Source organism: Pogona vitticeps, chromosome 8 (assembly GCF_051106095.1).
Source record: "Pogona vitticeps strain Pit_001003342236 chromosome 8, PviZW2.1, whole genome shotgun sequence".
NCBI classification, from domain to species: Eukaryota; Metazoa; Chordata; class Lepidosauria; order Squamata; family Agamidae; genus Pogona; species Pogona vitticeps.
Window position 1 is genome coordinate 16,661,868 of NC_135790.1, and position 7,913 is coordinate 16,669,780.

Here is a 7,913-nt window from a genome sequence, read left to right on the forward strand (position 1 = left end):
TTCCTAGCAGATGTACAGTTTCTCACTGAAATAATAATTTCTGGATTTAAAAAAAATAAATATTCTCCCTATACCTGCTAAATAAGGCTCTTCAGTAAGTTCCCAAAGGCCATTATCCAGTGAGTTCGTGGTATTCCATTGTTAAGGTTTTGCATAAATTTGCAGCAAATGAAGAAAGCAGACCCTGAGAATTCTGGCTTTCTGTCCACATCTAAGCATCCCTTGTTCATGTTGCCTTCTTACCGCCATGTGTCTCCTTCAGCCAGCAGGACCAGCTTTAGTAACCAGAAACTGAACAGCAAGAAAAAGAACTTGGCATGACATCTCAACCCTACTCTTAACTTCTTGTTCCCAAAGAAGTGGGGGAGTGTAAGCCAGATTCACCTTCTGACTTCAGACTGGCTTTACAAAGAAGTAATAAATCAGAAATCTCACGTTTACTAAGCCAGAGCTTGGAAATCATTACATCGTTACTCGGAATTTAATTGTTTCTGTTAAACGAATCTAACATGCATAATTTGTTAAAATTAGCTAAACAAACAAACAAAACCTGGCAAATGATCATAAAAAAAGAAAGTGTAATGTGGATTATTGATATTAGAAATAAAATTGCTAAGTCAAAATGATTAAAATAATTGAATTTAAATTAATGGCTGAAACATTTAATGAATTATGCCCTCCCTCCAAGTTGAAAAGGATATTGGGGAAGGAATAAAGTATTGCTTGTCCTGGAAGCCCTTAGAACAAAGAGCAATTGCTCTGCACCTTGTTTTAACTGCCTCTCCCCCAAAGTGGCACAAAACCCTATGTGGATTTCCAGTCAGTTTTGGGAGGCTGGTTCAGTCAGCCCAGGGGACTTAATATTGGCTGCTAATGCATCCCATTACTGTATTCTTTACTTGTAGATTTTCTCCTATAAAGATAGGCCCCCAGTAAATATAAGATACCATCACAATTTCTAGGCTCCAACTGAAATTGTAAAAAATAACTAATCTGTATCAGCAGCAGGTCACAAAATGAGAATCAGAATTGTAAGTGTGGAAGGAATACCAAAAGGGACAGAACCTAGCTTCTTTTTTCCATATATTTTGGTCCACCACTCCATTCAGCCCTTGCCTACATAGCTGGTGGTTAGGAGTCTCAGGATTTGCAGTCCAAATGTAGGGCCGTGCTTACCTGTTCTTGCTCTAGAGGTTGATGAACTGCCCATTTTCCCTCTCCATTGACCTAAGAGATTAATTCCAGGCAAATGGTGGCAATGAATGCATGGTATTAAAAAGAATGTATGTAAACAGTTAAACTATATTATACTGTAATATTCCATGATACCACCAGTGAATAGGAAACATTTCTAGGGTTCTGTGTAGTTAGAATGCCCAGTCTGTGCAGTTGTGTATGCTCTGCCTGGATATAAGTAGTGACAATACAGTGCCACTTTTTTTAATAGGAAGATGAGCTGGTTTAGATATCTGCATCAGCAACACTTCTGAGATAGAGAAAGATACAGTATAAGATTCCTGTGCAGTCAAGATCTGGATAGAGAGACCCCCTTCTTCCATACCTGGAAATGGAAACCTATCACAGTTGCCAGCTGCTGCTTTTGCCAGCTGCTGATTAAATTAGAAATGAATTTTGGGGATCTCCTGTGTAGGATGATGTCATTGGGAGCAAATCTAATGTTTTGTTTCACTCCCATCCACCTTGTCCTAAAGGTGTGGCATTTAGATTGCAGTTGAGTAGTGAGTTTACTCACTTCTTCACTTGCAGATTTATTTCTTGTGTCACTAATGCTGCTGCTGCTGCTGCTGCTGTGTCGTTTGCATTTGGGGGACAATCAGATTTTTACATAGGGTTCCTTGTGTCTTTCCCAAAGCCAGTTGTAGCACAAAGAGGTAAGTGAATGCTGCTTTGAAAGGTTGCTCCAAATAGATGTTCTGAAAGGGCCTCTCATATTGAAGGTTTGGACTGGAATATCTCTGTTCTCCCAATGCTCATCACGCTTGGTTGGTACTACCTTTACTTTCAGAATGTTTATTTCATTGGATTTTAAAATCCATTGCATAAAACCTTGGTAGGAATTAGTGCCATTTGAAAGTTTCCTTCAACATAAATTCTTTAATTATAATACAATAGCATTTTTAAAAAACAGTAGTAAGGCAGACAAAATGCTTCAACTTTCAAGAATTATGTAGAAACTATGCTATCCGTATTATATGAGTTTTCAAAATATTTATAACAGAAGTTTTAAATGCATTTATCATTTGTATTGTTGTGCCCCCTCCATCTTCGTGCTTGTTTGTTCTCTCCTGGGAAAGTTAAGCTAAAGGTTGGAGTCCAGCAATGCTTATCAACTGAAATGCACAAAAGTCAACTGGAATTTAAAAAAATACTTCAGAACTGATTGTATCTCCTGGAGATTATAGAAATCTCCAGTTTGTCTCAAAAAAGAAGAGCATTCCAGTTTGTTCCAGCAGAGGGAGCCAGGTTGTAAAGAAAAGCTAGGATGCCAATTCCAAATGTTTGTTAAACAAGTAACTTGTTAATGATTAAGGTCTTGTCTCCCCTCACAGCAGACTCCCAGTGGTCAAGCGAATGCCAGTTTTGAAATAAGAGGAGGCCACCAAAAATCAGCCAACAAACATGACTTCATATTATCCCTGGTTATGAAGAAATTCCAGGAAAGTTTCTTTTTTTAACACTCCCAGCAGGACAAGAACTTTGAATTACAAAGGGACCTATACAAACCATGTGTACAAACATGTGCATATAAGGGCCAAAAGGAAACAAGTCTGGTGGATGGTAGAAATCTTGATTAAAACCTGTGCCCTGGTAGCCAGAATATTGTAGGATCTGTTGAGAAAAAAATAAAATAGAAGTAGAAAATGTCAGAAAAAAGTATTTTCATGTTATTTTAATTTTTTTGTATAAAGGTGCTTCTTGGGAGAAAAGCAATGACAAAACTAGACAGCATTTTAAAAAGCAGCGACATCACCTTACCGACAAAGATCCACATAGTCAAAGCTATGGTTTTTCGGATAGCGATGTATGGAAGTGAGAGCTGGACCATAAAGAAGGTTGACTGCCAAAGAATTGATGCTTTTGAATTGTGGTGCTGGAGGAGACTCTTGAAAAGTCCCCTGGACTGCAAGGAGAACAAACCTATCCGTTCTGAAGGAAATCAACTCTGAGTGCTCACTGGAAGGACAGATCCTGAAGCTGAGGCTCCAATACTTTGGCCACCTCATGAAAAGAGAGGACTCCCTGGAAGAGCCCCTGATGTTGAGAAAGTGTGAAGGCAGGAGGAGGAGAGGACAACAGAGGGTTGGACAGTGTCATCGAAGCTACCAAGATGAATTTGACCCAACTCCGGGAGGCAGTGGAAGACAGGAAGGCCTGGCGTGCTCTGGTCCATGGGGTCACAAAGAGTCGGACACAATGACTAAACAACAAAAATTTAAATATTGCCTTTCTTTCAATGAGCTCAAGGCTGCATATGCATCTCTTGGGTTCCCTCGTTCATCTCTACAGCAACCCTGTTAGATGACACTGAGAGGGAGGGGAATGATCCGGGGTCACCCATTAAGATTCTAGTTAATGAGGACTAGAATCTAGGTGTCCCAAATCTCAGACCAGTGCAAAAGCACTAGACCTTCCTAGTCCCCATGAGGTCATTGTGTGGCCCCTGGTTTGCCCCAGCAACAAACATGTCTCCAGTGGTAATAACACAACCAGACTGGCTTCCTATAGCACCATTTATGAGCTAAGTCACCTGGCAGCTAACTGATCACTTCTTCTTTGATCCATTGCTTTGTGTATGATACCTTCTGTTTTGGAGTTCTCTGTGTGGTTCTGTTCATGCATTTGAAAGGTGAAGATTTTTTCGCTCATTTTAAAATTCAAATATGAAGCAGTGGGAAGTTGTGGTGTTCAGAGATGCACCAGTGCTGCCTGAATACAAGTGGAGGACCAACCCTACAAGAGAAACATTTTGGGTTTCACACGTAACAGCAGTCTTCTCCAAACCAGTGTCCTCCACTTGTTTTGGACAACAACTCCTAGTATCCCCAGCCAGGACTGGAACATCTAGAAGACACCTGACTCAGACAGGCTGATGCAGAAATGCAATATTGAGGGGGGAAACTGTGGCAGAGGACACATGCTCGATATCCAAAACATTCATGGGTTTGAGTCCTGCAATTTTCAGCTTGGACTGGAAACGACCTCTGGCTGAGTCCCACCAAAGCTACTGCTACTTAGGGTAAACTGGAATGAGCAAGACGTCCGCCAGATGTTATTGGACTGTAACTCCCATCATTGGTCATCACTGGCAAGAGCTTATGGGAATTGCAGTCCAACTGGAGGACCTTCTATGGAGGAGGACCTGTCAACTGGACTTGTCTATCTCTGATGTAAGCAATGCTGAGAAGAGGAGAGAGATAAAGGTGTGCAGCTTTGTGTTTCTGGAGTATGACTCCCAAAATGGGAAATTCCAGGAGCTGTGTCCAAAAACACAAATCTGAGCACTTCCGGTGACAAATAAGGGAGTTCCTTATGCTAAGAGTACCACAATAATATCGGAAACATTATTAGTATCGCCATCCTCATCTCAAACTATATCTTTATTTGGTGGGATTCTTGATGCTGATGGTTCAGAATGATGGAAAATAGATTTATCCCAGACTGTAAAATAGATTAACATGCAGCTGGGCTGTGCAAATCTAATCTGTTCATATTTAGAGATTTGTTTAAATCCTGATTGGATTTAAGAACATGTTAACGTTGTTACTCTGTTGTCCAAATCTGATTAAGCAGTGAGCAAGCATCGGTCATGTTCATTTGGAAGTTTGTTTCCCTGGCTAGTCATTATTTGGGTGGGGTGGTAGTTATAAATCTGTTACTTTTCTGAAAGCCCAAAGTTAAATGGTTAAATCAAATACTTAGTAATCTCCCTGTGATAAAACTAGGTGTCAGAGCACTTTTATAATTTCTTGCCTCTTTATAGATATCACAGACCAGAATGACAAGTAAGTGGATGTTAAACCGGATCTGTTCTTGATTCACTGAAGGGCAGGGGGGGGGTTAAGCTTGCAAAAATTAAAGGCAACCTTAAAAGAGTTATACTGAATATGAGATAGATTGGCTCAATAAACGAAGCCATGGTCTTGAGCTTCCAACAGGGATGTAAACAGGCCATTTTGGAGGTTATTAACTTGGTGTTCGTTCTAAGGCAGAACAAAGTTGACGGCACAAGGCAACAACAAATAACTGGAGAAGGTACAGAGAGGTGACAGGATCGGGTACAATTCCCTTGGCAGGGAACAAGGCAGTGCTTGTGGCTTTTTAGCCTGGACAAACATCCAATAAGGAGAGGCATGGCAGAGGTGTATAAAACCATGTGTGGTGCAGATCGGAAGAGGTTTCCCCCAGGTTTATCCTCTGAAGCCGAGTGGTGAGACATTTGGCGCAGATAAAAGCAATTATCGTGCACAGTCCACTTTGCTAAGAGGTTTCCCACAGGGGAGCCTAGTTTCACAGGTCAAAAAGGTTACCACTTTTTGGATTACAACTTCCAGAATCCACCAGCTATCATCTTCCCAGGGTTGGGGGATGATGGGAGTGTTCATCCTCCAAAAGACATTTTCTGAACTCTGCCTGGAATAAACAATGCCACCCTGTTTCTTTCTCACCAGAGAGAACTGAGGCCCGGATGACGTGGAAGAAATCCCTCCCAATGCCAAGTGTAAACATTCCGTTCCCTGTTACGCATTTTTGTCCGTAGCCTGTGAAGGCATTTTTCTGCCTATCAAATGTGGATAATTTCCAGGGAAGATTTACAACCTGTTCTACCAAAGGCATGATTCATTTCCTCATCTTGCCTTCCACGCTCTGCTTGATAATAAATAATTGTCAAAAGTTGGTTTTTAGGCTATCTGAGGCTCAGAGTCGTGACAGAAATAGACCATGGCCATGCTTTTTCTGCCAGGTATCTAGGGATCAGACCTTTAGAATTCAGCGTGTGTTGGGTAACAGTCCAGCAGAAAGCAGTGGCAACATGGACTCAGCTTCTTTCAAGTTTACCATGCCTCTTTTGCCCTTTAAATACCTGGCCTACCATGCGGGTGAGGGATGACATTCCTGAAGCTATAAGAAAAAAAACACCATTGTCTTCAGGTGACATTTTTGAATTTACAGCATGGCAAACTCTGGCCCCCAAAACCACAGCCAAGGGAAACTGGGATGACGACAGTGTCCAGTGTGACATAAAGCCAGATTTTCAGAAGTCGTCCAAAGGAGCTCTGAAATCTGTAGAAGATGTGGGTCTTCGGGTGCTTTTGAAACTGCCCAGTCCAAGTGGTGAGAAAGCAAAGGAGAGAAATCCCGGCCCTACCTTAAATTAAAATGATGCAGTCAAAGAGAATACACTGGAAATGCTTATTTCTTAAGAGCGTTTATTGAGAACATGCAAGTGGTGTTTGTCTGAGAGAGATGGGGTGGATAGGAAAAGCTTACTAAAATGTTCTTCTACTCCTTTTTTTTTCTTTTAATACACAGGAGTATGATTTGCATGATGTTCCTGCCAAAAATCTGCCAATTGGGGATTGAAAGGCTATAAACATTTTCTGCATTTCCTGCATTTTCTCTAAGCCTGAAAACTAAGTGATGGTTTTTTTCTGCTTGATGTTGTACCAATGAAATGGTTCATCGTAGCTGGCTGTATTCATCTGTTTTAACTGATAAAATGGCAGAACATTTTTAAAAATTATTAAAGAATATATATTATGTCCAGGGGAATATGGGATTTTTTTGAGGAAGGGCCTCAAAAAAAACCCCTTAAAAGAAAAACCCTGAACAAAAAGGAACCTCAGAAATCAGAGGAGTCAGAGCAGGAAGAAACATCTGGCAACAGCTAAGGGGGACATATTTTAAACCACCACTTGTCCACTGCAGCTATGAGGAATGTACTAAATCTGAACTAGACTTATTCCGTGTTGGGCTTATGTAGACCAGTATCGAGAGAAGTTTGTTTCTTGAAGTGCCCGCACTGGCTTCCCTGACAGAATCTGCCCTGCTAGACTTTTTCATTGATGGAAATGGTGAGGATTATATGGATTTAAATAATAGCCTGCTTTATGTGTGCTGCAAGTTTGTAAATAAAGACAGAACAAATCTAACTCCTCAGGCTGAAGTAGGGCTGGTGAATTATCCAATCGCATCCCTCTTTGGCCAGTTAGATATAACTTTGGGAGACTGACCCATTGTGTGTGACTACGCCAATATTTACTTTGAAATGCCTTTCAAAGGCCGCTACACCAGAAAAACAAAGCTACCTGTACAGCTCTCTTGCACCATCCATCAACTCTGAAAAAGTGGGTCTTGTTGTGGCCATGACTGTTAGGAAAGCCCCTTCAAAACACAGATTACTGCCTGTACAATTTAAATCCACCAAGAACCTTCTTTTCTTGATTATACAATAAGTTTACAAGATTATTAATTAGTAATATTATTATTAAGATTACTAGGTGGCTATATAGAATAGTACTTATAACTAGAGATGGGCACAAATCAGGAAATTTGTGATTTATTTTAATTTGTTATTTGTCAAAGTCAATGAACCACAAATTAATGAATGTTTGATAAATCGATTAATCAATTCATTTTTATTTGAAATCCTATAAAACAGCTCCACAAGCACCTAGAGACAACAAATTTGCAAGGAAGCTTCTCCTCACTCTCCTCTACAAGTTCTGCATGTTTGGTGAGCAAAACAGCCTGAAAACAGATTTTTGCACAAACAATCCTTTGTTTTGTGGCAAGGTCTGTTTCTTTGTGAGTGATAATGAGCACAAGAGGGTATCCTGTAAACCTTCTTGACTGTAATGTGGTTATCATCAACACAGTGCTGTCCTTTGCTA